Source organism: Myotis yumanensis, unplaced genomic scaffold (assembly GCF_028538775.1).
Source record: "Myotis yumanensis isolate MYYU_CA2020_CCGP unplaced genomic scaffold, mMyoYum1.0.hap1 SCAF_1, whole genome shotgun sequence".
NCBI classification, from domain to species: Eukaryota; Metazoa; Chordata; class Mammalia; order Chiroptera; family Vespertilionidae; genus Myotis; species Myotis yumanensis.
In genome coordinates this window covers 101,826,995-101,841,338 of record NW_027223752.1, presented here as the reverse complement: position 1 = coordinate 101,841,338, position 14,344 = coordinate 101,826,995, and the positions used below count along the sequence as shown (strand labels likewise).

Sequence of the window (14,344 nt, the reverse complement as noted above, 5' to 3'; positions counted from 1 at the left end):
TAAATCCTATCACTTCAAGAAACTAAATTCTGACAACAAAAATGAGCCTCCAGTGAAAATTCATCCTGGCCGATACCTTGATTCCAGCCTTGTGATCACCTCAGCAGAGAACTCTGTCCCACCGTGCTGGACTTCTGACAAACTAGTACAGAACTGTGAGCCTATAAATGGTTGTTGTTTTAAGCGGCTAATTTTGTAGTAATGTGCTACAGAGCAATAGGAAACTAATGTACACAGGCATTTATTTATTTATGTTTTACATTTCTCAAATTTGCATCTTATTCTTGCAGAGGGGCTATACTCAGCTCCTCTGTATTGTTCCAATTTGAGTATAAGTGCTGTGAAGCGAGCACCATGGGTATTTAAATTATTGTAATTGTGCCTTTTACATATGTTATAAATATTCTTTAGTGTTTAATAAACATTTTTTGCTTTGTAAAATATTTTAAAATTTTTATTTTATGGAGATATAATTAATATATAACATTGTGTAAGTTTCAGATGTACAGTATGTTGATTTGATACATTTATTTATTAAAGAAAAAGCCAGCAATTCTCTTGACTTCAATGGGCCTTCTGAACAATGCAGATATAAAGAGTGGCGTTGGTGGTAGTGGTGGCGATGTGTGAAAAGAATGTAAAGATTTGACCTATTATTATAATATGTCTTCAAGATAAATCATTGATTATGGGCCATGCCCAAGACCTTTTTTAAAATAAGTGTTTTATTAGATTGCATAAAGTTACCAAGCAAAGATTACATCATTGGGCCAAGAATGCAGACTACTATTTATGGAAGCCTGGATTGGGAAAATAATTCAGTCCTGTTTATTCTGCGTAATGATGTTATTGTTACACCAAACATAAGGGTTGTAAAGTGATTGTGTATGTTAGTTTAAATGTGTAAATATTTCTGTTATGGCATCCTTATGTACACTGACCACGAATATTTTATTTTATGGTGTGCTTGAAATAAATCCATTATAAGCAAAGAAGGTATTTGAACATGATGTGAAACTGGTATGGCTGCTAGTATCCTGAACAATTCAAATATGGAATTGCTACTGATAATACAAGTGATACAGGAGCACAAACCTGGAGCCTTCTGAAGGCAATTCCATTGATTCCAAACAAACATTTTAACATATTTTAACAGATATGAGATGAATGGCACCAAATAAATGAAACTTAAGGTGAATAGCCAGCCACAACATGGCATTTGGATACTGATGTTTTTAAAGTTTGAGACAGTATTATAACTTAGATACATGCCTATATTAACCTCTTCCCTCCCCTGGTCACATTCTCTTATTTCACCCTGTGATGAGATTACCAGGCTTATTTTTTTCTGTAGCTAACAATCATAAAACATTTGTTTGTTTGTTTTTTTATCTCTTGTGGTATTTAATTTTATGTGTCAACTTGACTGGGCCATGAAGTGCTTATATATTTGGTCAAACATTATTCTGATGTTTCTGTTAAAGTGTTTTTGGATGAGATTAACATTTCAATTGGTAGACTTGAGTAAAGATTGCTTTCCATAATGCGGTGGGCCTCATCCAATCAGTTGCGGGCCTGAAGAGAACAAAAGGCTGACTGTTCCCCAAGAGGGAAAATCCCCTGCCTGATGGCCTTCAATGTGGAACATTGGTTCTTCCTAGTTATACAGTGGCCTGTTGTCTTTGGACTGAAACTGGAGCATCAGCTCAGCAGAGTTTAGATTTGCCAGCCTCCAAAACTGTCTGAGCCAATTCCCTATCTACCTACCTACCTGTTCTGTGGGTCCTGATTCTCTGGAGAATCCCAGCTACTCTATCTCTCAAGTAGTTGACTAATTTCCCAACGTAATGAAAGTCCCATGAAGTCAAGGACTTTGTCTTGCTTGTTATTCTATTTCCAATGTCCAGATTGGCCCTTAATAATTGTGCAAACAGTTGTTTGCTGAATGAACTTATCTTGCTAGGGGAAGCAGTGATGCATTTAGATGTTTTGGGGATGGCGCTGAACAGGACAAATATGTCAGCTTGAGAAAACAGCATCAACTTGGGTGACTATTCATGAGTTTTAAATATTGTTTATAGATATTTTGAAATTATATGTGTTAATAGAAAAATTTGAGGCACTTATACAGAAGGTTTGGCTAGTGCTGAAGTCTTCAATTTTATGTTTGTTGCCCTAGAGATTCTCAGACTTGCCCATGTCATTCAGCTGAAAGCAACCTATAAAGAAATCAGTGTCAAGTATGATTATACATTTTGGTTGCCTCTAGTAGGAAGAAATGGAAGGGATAGAAATCCAAGTGTAGAATGAATGAGAGTGTTTTAGTGCACAGTGTTACAATGATGAAGTAGGTAGGTCCTCCATTGTAAGCAGCCTTACAAAGTACAAAGGAGAAATATATTTTGTATAACTGATGTATTTCATGGTCTGAACAGTCATTACTTTTCTCTCACTACTGCCTTTATTTTTTATTTACTTTTTATATGTTTTTATTGATTTTAGAGGAAGGGAGATGGAGAGAGAGATAGAAACATCAACGATGAGAGAGAATCATTGATTGGCTGCCTCCTTCATTTCCCCTACTGGGGATTGAGCCCACAAGCCAAGCATGTGTCCTGACAGGGAATCAAACCCTGACCTCCTGGTTCATTGGTTGATGCTCAACCACTGAGCCACACCGGCTGAGCATCTCACCACTACCTTTGAACAAGCTCTTTCTGATCTCTCTTCTGTGCTTATTGATGGCAATTCTGGGAGTTTTCATCACCTTCAGTCCACTTTTGGCTTTGAGAACTATTACATTTTCAGATATTAAAAGTTCAGTGAAGTATAACACAAAACTTCAACCTCATCTCCAATGCCTAGCTTCTTTCCTTCCTCTTTGCCCCTTAAGCCATGGTTCAGGAATCTGCCACCGGTAGAGGGGAGTGGGATCTGTGTTCTCATTCATGCTCCACCATGCTCTTTCACTTCTCACTCACAAATGTTTTCCTAAGTGGAAGTGGGACAAGGAATAAGGGATGAGAGGAGTAAAGCTCTTTTCACATAGATGATATTGTTTATAATTCTCTCTGCAGCCCTCTGTCTGTAAACCTCCAAATGCTAGCTCTTTGGGGGTCCTCTGCCCACACTATGATGCTCTTTGGCTAACCCCTTCCATTTTTAAAGTAGTTCCTGCTTCTCTGGCATGGCACCCCAGCTTCTTTCTGTAATTTCTTCATCTTGATTGGAAGCCCCCTTGGCTGGGGTCCCTTCAAGATCTTTTATGTATAGTTGCTTGCCATAGCCTCCCTTTGCTCATGGGAACCCTGCCCCCCGACACACACACACACACACACACACACACACACAATGAAAGTGAAGACTACAGACTACTGCCCCCTGAAGCCTGTCCTCTATGTGCTATGTAGGTTGATACAGAATGCCCCTGCCTTCAGAATCTTCCAGTTGGGAAGCAGACATTGTTTTTCCACATGGAACCACCTTTACCTGGCATGGGTTAGGAAAACAACCTCACTCCTTCCCCATGGAGGGGCAGTAAAGTCGAGTGCTAGTCACCAACCAGCCTCACCTAGCTGCACACTTGCAGGGTGCATTGGGACTGGGCTCCCCACTTACCCTTACCTCTGTGACTAAGCACCAGCCACATCAAGCTGAGCTTGCGCTCTGGGCCTCTGACTGCCTTGGCCCTGGGAGGTGCCCTAGTAGTGGGTTTACCTGGTCAAATGATTTTGACATATGCACAAGTAAGATATTAAAAATGTTTTCATTAAAGGGAACCTCAAATTATTTATGGTTAGGCCCCACAAAACCTGTTTATCTCATCTTCTGAGGGAAACTGCTCAGAGTCAAAGTGAATTGACCTCTGATAATTCAAGGAAGACCAAGGATAAGAGATTAAAATAGGATGAGTGCCCCCCCTCCAATTGTCTATCTATATTTATATAAAAGGCTAATATGCTAAGTGTCCGTCAGACTGGTAGCTATGACATGCACTGACCACCAGGGAACAGATGCTCAATGCAAGAGCTGCTGAGTGACAGCAACTTTGCAGAGTGCCCTCTCATATTCTGGGACCCCTTGGGGCATGTCGGAGAGCCGATTTTGGCCTGATCCCCACAGGCCAGGCTGAGGGACCCCACCTGCTGGAGGGACCCTGCTCACTCCGCAGATGCCCTTCAAGCCATGGTGCCACCCCAGGTGTGGCCGGCCGGCCAGGGAGGGACCACAGGAGGTTGGCTTCAGGGCGTGTCTGGCCCCATCTCGCCTAGTCCCACCCTGCCGGCCACCTTCTAATTATTTTCCTTTTAATGTGCACAAATCTGTGCACTGGGTCACCAGTTTTATCATAAGAAACTGGCTTGGAAGTCACCACTTACTTGGTTCAAATTTGGAAAAGAATAGTTTTATTTGTCCTCATTACTCTAGGTAACTCTGCGGCCATTTGGGATACAAATATCTATCAATCTATCTAGTTGTCTATAAGCCAGATAATTTAAAACCTGAAATGGGAGCATACACACAATATAGATACACAATGCTCCCATTTCAGATTTTGTGTGTAATTTTATATATATTGTGTGTAATTTCCTTTTCTAACAACATATCACAGATATTTCCTTGTCATTATATATAATCTTTCTCATTCTTCTTATCATAAGAGTATACCATAATTATTAGTTCCTATTAATTGACATTTAGCAATTCTAATTTTTATTTATTATAAACATACCTCTTTTATGCAATTTTACTGTTCAAAAAGACCATACAAATTTACACTCACCCAGACTATGTGACAGTAGCCATTTTCTCACACTCTTGATAACCCCAGTTGCTATAAAATCTTTGTAATTTTTGCCAAATATATAGGTCCTCAATGATATCTCCTTTCTTTAGTAAAAAAATATGTTATAAATGAAATTGAGCATTTTTACATATGTATATTGACCTTATTTAACTTTTATTTCCTCTGTAGTGAACTGCTACTTTTCTTTTTCCCACTTTTCAGTTCTGACTCTGCAAGTTTCATTAGGTCAATGTTAGTACAGACTAGGTGGGGTGTTTAAAGTTCAAGTTTTTCAAGAGCCTGTCATGTGGCATTACCCAGTGGCATGTTACTGCACTTAGAGTGGTTTTATCCACAGACATGAAACTTTTCATACAGATGGGCAAGACAAGTCTGTCAGGGCCGAGGTTACCTAGTGCCATTGCTGTTGTGCCAGTGGACCTGAGCCAGACAGCAGGTGTGCAGGCTGCTGTGAAAGGAAAGTTTGCAGCTAAGTCTGTTGCAGCATGACCTTGATTCTCACTAGGACAGAATTCTTTGAGAAAGACTGAGATGGGATTAGACCTCCTCAAACATTAGTGGTTAGAACAATATTTATTCCTCTTAAGCTGCAAGGGAGCTGAGTTCAGCCTTTGTAGAATATGTTCTAGGTTAACGTGGCTCCAGGCCTACATAGGCAGCAGTACATCAGTTAGCTCCAAATGTCATTTTTCATTGAGAGCCAAGGAGGGAAGTGTGGAGAGGCCAATTCTGAATTTAAGTGGCAGTCCTCAAGTCCTTAAGTGGGAGTTTCCTTAAAAAATTAAAAATAGAACTGCCTTATGATCCAGTTATTCCACTTCTGGGTATATATCGGAAAGAATTATATGCACCCCTATATTCATTGCAGTATTATTTACAATTGCCAAGATATGGAAGCAACCCAGTACCCATCAATAGACAAGTGGATAAAAAAGCAGTGGCACATATGTGCAATGGAATATTATTCAGCCATTAAAAAGAATGAAACCTAAATACAGAGAACAGACTGATGATTGCCAGATGGGAGAGGATTTGGGAGACTAGGTAAAAAAGGGTGAAATATTAAGAAGTATAAATTGGTAGTTACAAAATAGTTATGAGCATATAAGTTCAGCATAGGGAATGTAGTCAATAATATTGTAATAACTATGTATAGTGCCAGGTGGGTACTTGAATTTCAGGAGTGGAGTCACTTTGTTATACAATTGTCTGGCCACTATGCTGTACACCTGAAACTAATCCTATATAATAAAACCCTAATATGCAAATTGACCAAACTGCAGAACTACCAGCAGAATGTCCGGTCACTATGATGTGCACTGACCACGAGGGGGCAGACGCTCAATGCAGGACCTGCCCCCTGGTGGTTAGTGCGCTCCCACAGCAGGAGTGCTGCTCAGCCAGAAGCCGGGTTCATGGCTGGCGAGCGCAGTGGCAGTGATGGGAGCCTCGCCCGCCTCCGCTGCAAGCGGGTTGTCAGAAGTGAGGGGTCCCAGACTGTGAGAGCCCCGGACTGCGAGATCCCCAGGGGATCAGGCCTAAGTCGGCAGTCGGACATCCCCTAAGGGGTCCCAGACTGTGAGAGGGCACAGGCCGGGCTCAGGGACTCCCTCCAGTGCACGAATTTTGTGCACTGGGCCTCTAGTCTATAATAATAAAAGCATAATATGTTAATTAGACCAGACAACCGAACATCCTTCCGGATGACCTTCCGGACGAAGCTGGGGCTGTGAGGGCTGAGCCCCTTGAACAAATTTTGTGCATTGAGCCTCTAGTATAATGAATGTCAATTGTAATTGAAAAAAAATTAAAAATATAGGATGCTTGTTAAATTTGAATTTCAGATAAACAAATTATTTTCATATTTAGGTTATATCCCATGTAATATTTGGGATATACTAAAAAGGTTTTGTTGTTGATCCAAAATTCATATTTAACTGAGCATGCTGCATTTTATATAGCTACCCCATACTAGAGAGTTCAAGTAAGCATACAGTGCATTATATAGAGTGACAGCCCATGATAGGGTTCACTAGGGTTCTAGGACACCAAACACAATTATCAAGAGCAGCTTTGATCTTCCATTTGAAATGGATGTGGGAGTGAAAGAGAAAACATCCCTGGCAGGCAGGTTTCAGGCTTCAATAGAAGAGCCACTGAAGCACAGCATTGAAAATGCCTGTTCACACGACAATTTGAAGTACTGGACAGAGCCATGCTCAGCTCATGGTACCATTGAGTTACCCAACAGGAAAATGAGAAATCAAGATGACTGAATATGCTGGATGAAAAATGAAGACTCCTAAAATAAGACTTAATGCCTAGAAGTGCATTATTTCAGAAATATTAGTAAGAATGTAGCATTTTCAAAAATGCCACTTCCAGAAAGGAGACACAGTACATATAGGTAGCTTTCTCCCCCCGTTATGTTAATGCAGGGTGCCAAATCTAACCTCTTGATGAAGATTTCTCCTGATAGAGTTCAAATTCCCAGGGTGTGGACACTGGACAACTGATGTAGACTAACCATTATCCTGGAGAAATGAATCAAGATTTTTACCATTCTCCTTCTTTCAGGCACCAGTGAATTTTTGCTTTGGACTCTAGCAACTGTAAGTACTAGGTTTGAGGATACAGTTTTATCTGGGATAATTGCACTTACGATCTGCAAATCGCTTTACTTCACAAGTTTGGTAGCTGTAAAGCCAATGTTGTGATAGTCTCATCCTTCTCTTCACATGCTGGACTTTTAAATGGCAGCGTATATGAGAGGCTAATGCAACTTCTGTGGTCCGGAATTAACTACACCCTTCCAGCAGATAGCCCCATCTGCAGCACTTAGCAACACTCAGCCTGCCCAAGCATGGAGGACCGTCTAGTGATGCTGGGCAAAATCATACATTAGGATGAAGGAGGAACATTAAACTTCAGTTTCTTTGGATATTTAGCTCACAAGAGCAAGAGCTTTTGGAAATTATATCTTTTAGACTGTAACTTAATAATATTTGGATTTTGATCTTTTGGGGAGTTAATCTTTAGATTTTAATTTCTCAGGAGAAAATTCATAATGGGAGGGGGTTTATATGCAAATTTGAAGTAATTTTATATATTGGAATTTTACTATATAAATAGCAAAAGATTAATGCAAACACATTATTGAATAATCTTAATGTTGAAGAACCTCTGACCAAGTGGTGGGATGTAATTGGGTTGGAGAATAAGATAAAGTGCATGTTCAGCCTTGAGTACAGGTTGGCCCAGAAAAAAGGAATTTTTGTATTTAAACTGTTCCAGATCATATTAAAGAATGAAAAGTTTACTAATTAATTTTATAAATTTAGCATAATATTAAGATCTGATATAAAGAGAGCAGATAAAGTTATATAGCAGTTCTTGTTATTTGCAGTAATTATGTTCTATAAAGTTCCCACAAACAATGAATTAGCAAATACTGAAACATTGCTCCTAGGGGGAAAAATATGTGGTTAGGTTACTGTAAGACTCTGGTCATAATATTTTCATCACTCAATCAATACATAACCTTGTTTTGTATTAGAGACACCTTGTTTAATATATAGTGTTGATTCACTAAGACAGAACTAACAGCTAACTCATGCCTATATCTCATGCCTAAATAAAACTTTTCTAATACACATATTTTCTCCCTTAGGCATTATAGTCTTTTTACACCTAGGCACACTGGGCAGCACTTCAGCACTATGCTTGAGCGCCATATGAAAGAGTGAAATCACCAACAAAAAGCACAAAAATGTGAACGACATGGCACTAAATATACCATGTTCACAGTAGAGAAGCTGAAACAAAAAGGCAGAGCATCTCCTTATTCAAGCTCAGCTGATAATTTGAACATCAGGTGATCAAATTTTTGCCACATTGCACATGTCCGTGAAAGATCGTGAAAGTTCTGTGAATTACAAACACATTTTAGCAAGTAGATGTCATTGAGAATAATGAAGATTGCCTGCATGGCAAAATTTCATTCATATTAGCAACACAGTTCTAATTGTGGAATGAAAAGAAAATAGGTTATAGGAATATAGACAAGAGTTGAATAAATGGAAAGACTACCATGTTTCTAGATGCAAAAGTTTAATTACATAAGATGCAATAATCTGATCAGAATTCCAGTGAGTAGTTTTTCAATAGACAAAATATTGTAAAGTTTTTGTATAAAAAAAGATGTGTAAGATCTGCCTAAAATTTTTTAGAAAAAATAGAGAATATTAAAATTTACTGTGAATGTATTATAAATAAAAGAGTGTAGCACAATCATAGGAATTTTAAAAAGAGAGTTTAGAAGTAGACTCATGGGGATGTAATATATGACCACATGGCATTTCAATTCACCAGCAGATAAGGTGACGTTTTCTAGATGGCATTGTCATGATTGGCTTTATATATCAGAAGAACCTACACTGAGACCTGATCCTCACTTAATATACAAAAAATAAATTTAAGATATATGATTCAAAATTCTTGTTCTTTTTAGCTTTAAGTATTTTAGGAGAAAATTTAAGATATATATTTTACAATCTTGGGTCAGTTAAGCCTTTAGAAAACAGAATCTATAAATAGTTGATTACTTAAAATTTAAAATCTCTATGTCTAAGAACAAGATTAGGAATAAATTTAAAAGATAAACAAGTCTGGGGAAAAACATAATTAACATATGTGAAAGACCAAGTGTTAATGTTATTCAGCTTCTACAAATTCATAAGAAAAAGAACAGGCATGCACAGAAGAAAAAACATTTATGTGACCAATAAACATATACAAATATGCTCAACCTAACTCACAGGAATGCAAATAAAAATAAGATCATTTTATGCCCATCAGAATGGGGGAAAAAGAAGCAATGGTGCCGTGTGAGAAAACAGATACTTTTCCCTACTTCTGATGGGAATAAGACTTGTTAGTATCATTTGGAGGGAAATTTTTAAAAAGTATGTTTACAATTGTGAGAATGTGAAACTGTTTATTCTTGTATTATTATATACTAGAGGCCTGGTACACAAAAATTTGTGCACTCACGGGGAGGTCCCTCAGCCCAGCCTGCGCCCATTCACAGTCCAGGACCCCTTGGGGGATGTCCACCTGTCGACTTAGGCCCACTCCCTGGGGGATCAGGCCTAAGCTTGCAGTCAGACATCCTTCTGGCAGCCAGGGAGCCCTCGGGGGATGTCCGACTAAAGGCTTAGGCCCCCAAGGGATCGGGTCTAAACTGTTAGTTGGACATTCTTAGTGCTGCCACGGAGGTGGGAGAGGCTCCTGCCACCACCACTGCGCTGGCCAGCCATGAGCCAGCTTCTGGCTGAGTGGCACTCCCCATATGGAAGTTCACTGACCACCAGGGGGCAGCTCCTGCATTGAGTGTCTGCCCCCTGGTGGCCAGTGTGCATCATAGCAACCGGTCATTCTGCCATTCAGTCAATGTGCATATTAGCCTTTTATTATTATTATATAGGATGTCCCTATTTCCCCCCTTTTGCCCCCTCTACCCAGCTCTTGCCCCCCACTTCTCTCTGGCCATCATACTGTTGTCTGTGTCCATGGGTTGTGCATATATTTTCTTTGGCTAATCCCTTCTTTAAATTCACTTCTTTAAATTTTTATTTTCAGATAAGTGCTTATAACTGCACTATTATATATTTTCTATTATATATTTTCTATTATATAATTTATAATTAAGATGTTTTTTAATTGAACCCTTGTAAATTTTAGCACAATTTAATAAATTATGCTAGAAGCAATTAGGAGATTTTTCATGTAATGCATACACATTTCAATTAATATTTTATTAATTTTTAATTTTTAATATTTTAATTTGAAATAATCTCATACATGTAAAAAAACTATAAAATACTATAGCACATTATATGTACCCTTCACCCAATTTCTTAGGTGTTAATAATTTAAACATAACCATTATACAACTAACATATATTTTTCTTAAAATCTCTTTAATGTTATTTAATCCATTTACTTTGTTTTTGTTAACCTTCACCCAAGGATATTTTTCCATTGAATTTTAGAGAGAGTGAAGGGAAAGGGAGAGACACATTGATTGGTTGCCTGCTGCACATGCTCTGATAGGGACTGGGGATCAAGCCAGCAACTGAGGTACATGCCCTTGACTGGAATCAAACCTGGGACCCTTCAGTCCATGGGCTAGTGCTCTATCCACTGAGTAAAACAGGCTGCAGCTTAATTCATTTACTTTTAATCTATATGTGTCTTTATATTTAAAGTGGGTTTTGTTTTTGATTCACCCTCATAATCGGTCTTTTAATTGGTGCATTTATGCCACTGACTTTCAAAGTGCTTACTGATAGAGTTACTACCATATCAGGCGGCTTCTGGGGCTTCTGGGGCTGGCCTGCCTTGCTGCCCGGGACCGCTGATGGGGTCCCGGGGCGGCAAGGCAGGCCGGCTGCTGGGGCTTCTGGGGCCGGCCTGCCCTGGATGGCGGCGCGCTGGCGGTTCGCGTTGTCCTGCCCTGCCTGCAGTATGCAAATTAGCCTCCATCTTTATTGGTGGTTAATTTGCATATTGCACTGATTAGCCAACAGGAGGCGTAGTGAAGGTACAGTCAATTACCATGTTTGTCTATTATTAGATAGGATTAATTATTGTAGTATTTTCCATTTGAACAACTGTAAACCTACTTTTGCCCCAACCTGTATGTCAATATTTATTAAATGTTCAATGTTCATGCTGGTTAAATATTCTTAATCCCTCAACATTAATTGTGAAATCCATCCTCCAGAAATACATGTAATATATATTAACATACATTTATTTATCCATTGCGGCATTGTTTATAGCAGAAAAAAGTATAAACAACCTGAATGTCCACCAATAGCTAGTATAGCTATATCATGGAATAGTCTGCATTTACGAAAAATAATGTCCATAATTCGTTTTCTTTTAATTTTCCAAGATTATACCTTTAAGACCTTGTGAGATCTTGCTCTCAATTTCTCTAGAAATCCCCTTGGTTTTGCAGTGCTGTCTGAGCTTCAGATAGGATAGTATTATGGAAAAATTGTGTTTGTAATCTCGCCTTTAGTAGCAAAACAGGTGTCCCTCTCTGGGGCCACCCACACGATCCTGCTTATGTACTTAAAGGGTTCACAGCTTCCCCTTCTCCCTCTGAGAGGTAGAGGAAATAGCATCATCCTTCTACCAAACCGTTTTGGGTTTCACTGGCTCCGGTGAGGTTTTCCCCAAACCCTTAGAAATTTGACCACTGGGGTGGAACCACCTTAAAAGGTTTTTAGAAAACCCTGGGGGAGGGGAAAGGGCAGACTTTAAAAAGCCACAATATGGGTTTTTCAATAACATCTTGAACTTATAACTCTGTGAAATATTGTCTCTGAGCCATTAATGAAACCCACATTGTACCAGTGGCCTTGATGTTGAACACGGGGTGGGGAGGGGGGCTGCATTTACTGTCCTTTAGCTCTGTACTTCTCATCACATTCTTGTTCCCTTTTGTACTTGAAGGGAAGGAACTTCTGGAGCTCCCATTGCTTATGTGACTTTCTCCTGGGAAGAACTGGTTTTGAAATTCAAATTTGACTTTGCTTGACTCTATGCTCCCTGCCTGCCACTGCCACCTGTATAGTTTGAATAACTTTGGGGGGCCCTCTGACTTTGGTTGGTTCTCCCCAGTTTGGATTGATGGGAATTCCCCTAAAACCTTTCAAACCAGCCCAGTGGAACAGGAGTCCTACAAATTAGTAGAGGTACACAGGCCCTAAAGGAAATTGGAAATCTTAGGAATCACAGATTTCTAGGCTGGTAGAGAGTTTAAAGGTGCATTAAAAAAAAAAAAAATCTGCCTCATTTGCAGACTAAAAGGAAATATAAATTCAAGAAAGGAAAACTTACTTTAAGCTTCAGATGGTTGTTCTAGACCTGGGCAATCCTCAGCTAGTACTTCTTGGCATGACGTCTGTGGAACTTGTTAAAAATGCCAAAGCCGGTTTGGCTCAGTGGATAGAGCGTCGGCCTGCAGACTGAAGGGTCCCAGGTTCGATTCCGGTCGAGGGCATGTACCTGGGTTGCGGGCACATCCCCAGTGGGAGATGTGCAGGAGGCAGCTGATCGATGTCTCTCTCTCATCGATGTTTCTAACTCTCTATCTCTCTCCCTTCCTCTCTGTAAAAAATCAATAAAATATATTTAAAAAAAAAATGCAGATTTCCCAGAGACTCCAATTCAGTAGGTCTGGAAATGGACCCAGAAATAGGGATTTTAAAATCTTCCAGGTGATGCACATATTCTCAAAAATGTAAGAATCACTGCACTAGACTCAGTCTACCCATCCTGAGATACTTCCTCTCTGCTGATGAAGGGGGCAGGCAGGGCATCCGAGGTGTTAGACCACTAAGGTCTAGAAATTGAGCCCTTAAGCCACCCAAGACATTTTCACTGAAAGACAGAGTTGTTCTTCCTGATTATTTAAAGGATAGAGGCCTGGTGCACAAAATTTGTGCACTTGGGGCAGGGGCAGGGACCTCAGCCCGGCCTGTGCCCTCTCACAGTCCAGGAGTCCTGTGGTTGATTGTCCCAAAGAGGTAGGCCCTGCCCACCTGGCCAGGGTTCCGCGATGGGTCGCACCCACAGAGGGAGGCCCAGGCTACCCACTGCAGCACTGCCAGCTGGGTAGCCTGGGCCTCCCTCTGCAGGGTGATGGCCAGGCCCTGACCAATCACATCGCACCCGCCTCAGCTGGCCTGGCACCAGTGGGTGTCATAGCATGGTTGTCAGGAAGGTCATCCGGACGGTCGTTCTGCTATTCGGTCATTCAGTCGTTTTGTGTATTACGCTTTTATTAGTATAGAAGATTGTGACTTCTAGTACTTGTAAAATTAAAGCTGACACTTTGTCTTATTTCTTTGTCTCCATAAGCAAGCCAATGATCTGCCATCTGGAGAATTTGTGGTTCTCCTTGGGCTGAGGTGATCTGATCCCTCATATGGATGTGCTTTCTGCTGTCTGCATGGCACGAATATGGCTGTAAGATGCTGTCGTCTGGCATGACAAGAATGTGGCTGATGTTTTTTGTGTGCAGTTATATAGATCTTATCTTCTGAATTTGGTGAAACCATGGAACTCCTCCACAAAAAATTTACATACACAAACTTTTTCATAAATATCTGAAGATACATGGGCCCCTTGAACTCAAATTTAGGAACCCCTGCTAGAGGATATCTCTACTTTGATGATAGGAACTAAAAGAAGTTATGTTCTAGCAGATCTGTAATTTAAAAGATTGAATTTTCAAGGAAACAGTGTCTAGGCTAGGAGCAATGCATTTTGTAAAATGCTGATAATTGTTAAAGCTGGGTTTTAACCTGCTTTCTTTTGGGTTGAACATTTCTGTAGTAAAAATGGGGGAAAATGTTAAATATCTGGGCTTCCTTTATCCAATTTACATTTAGTGTTTCAGTCATTGAGGGAATCTGGGATGCCAACTGGATGTCAATGAGAATCAATCAAGTCACATTG

At 39.9% G+C, this 14,344-nt stretch overlaps 1 non-coding gene across 1 annotated transcript; it reads right to left on the bottom strand.

Annotated features, from left to right (window-relative positions):
• Positions 1–247: 247 nt before the first annotated feature.
• LOC139000317 (U6 spliceosomal RNA) lies at positions 248–353 on the bottom strand. Its single transcript, XR_011469560.1, has one exon. It is a non-coding gene; the product is annotated as a U6 spliceosomal RNA (small nuclear RNA).
• Positions 354–14,344: the final 13,991 nt, after the last annotated feature.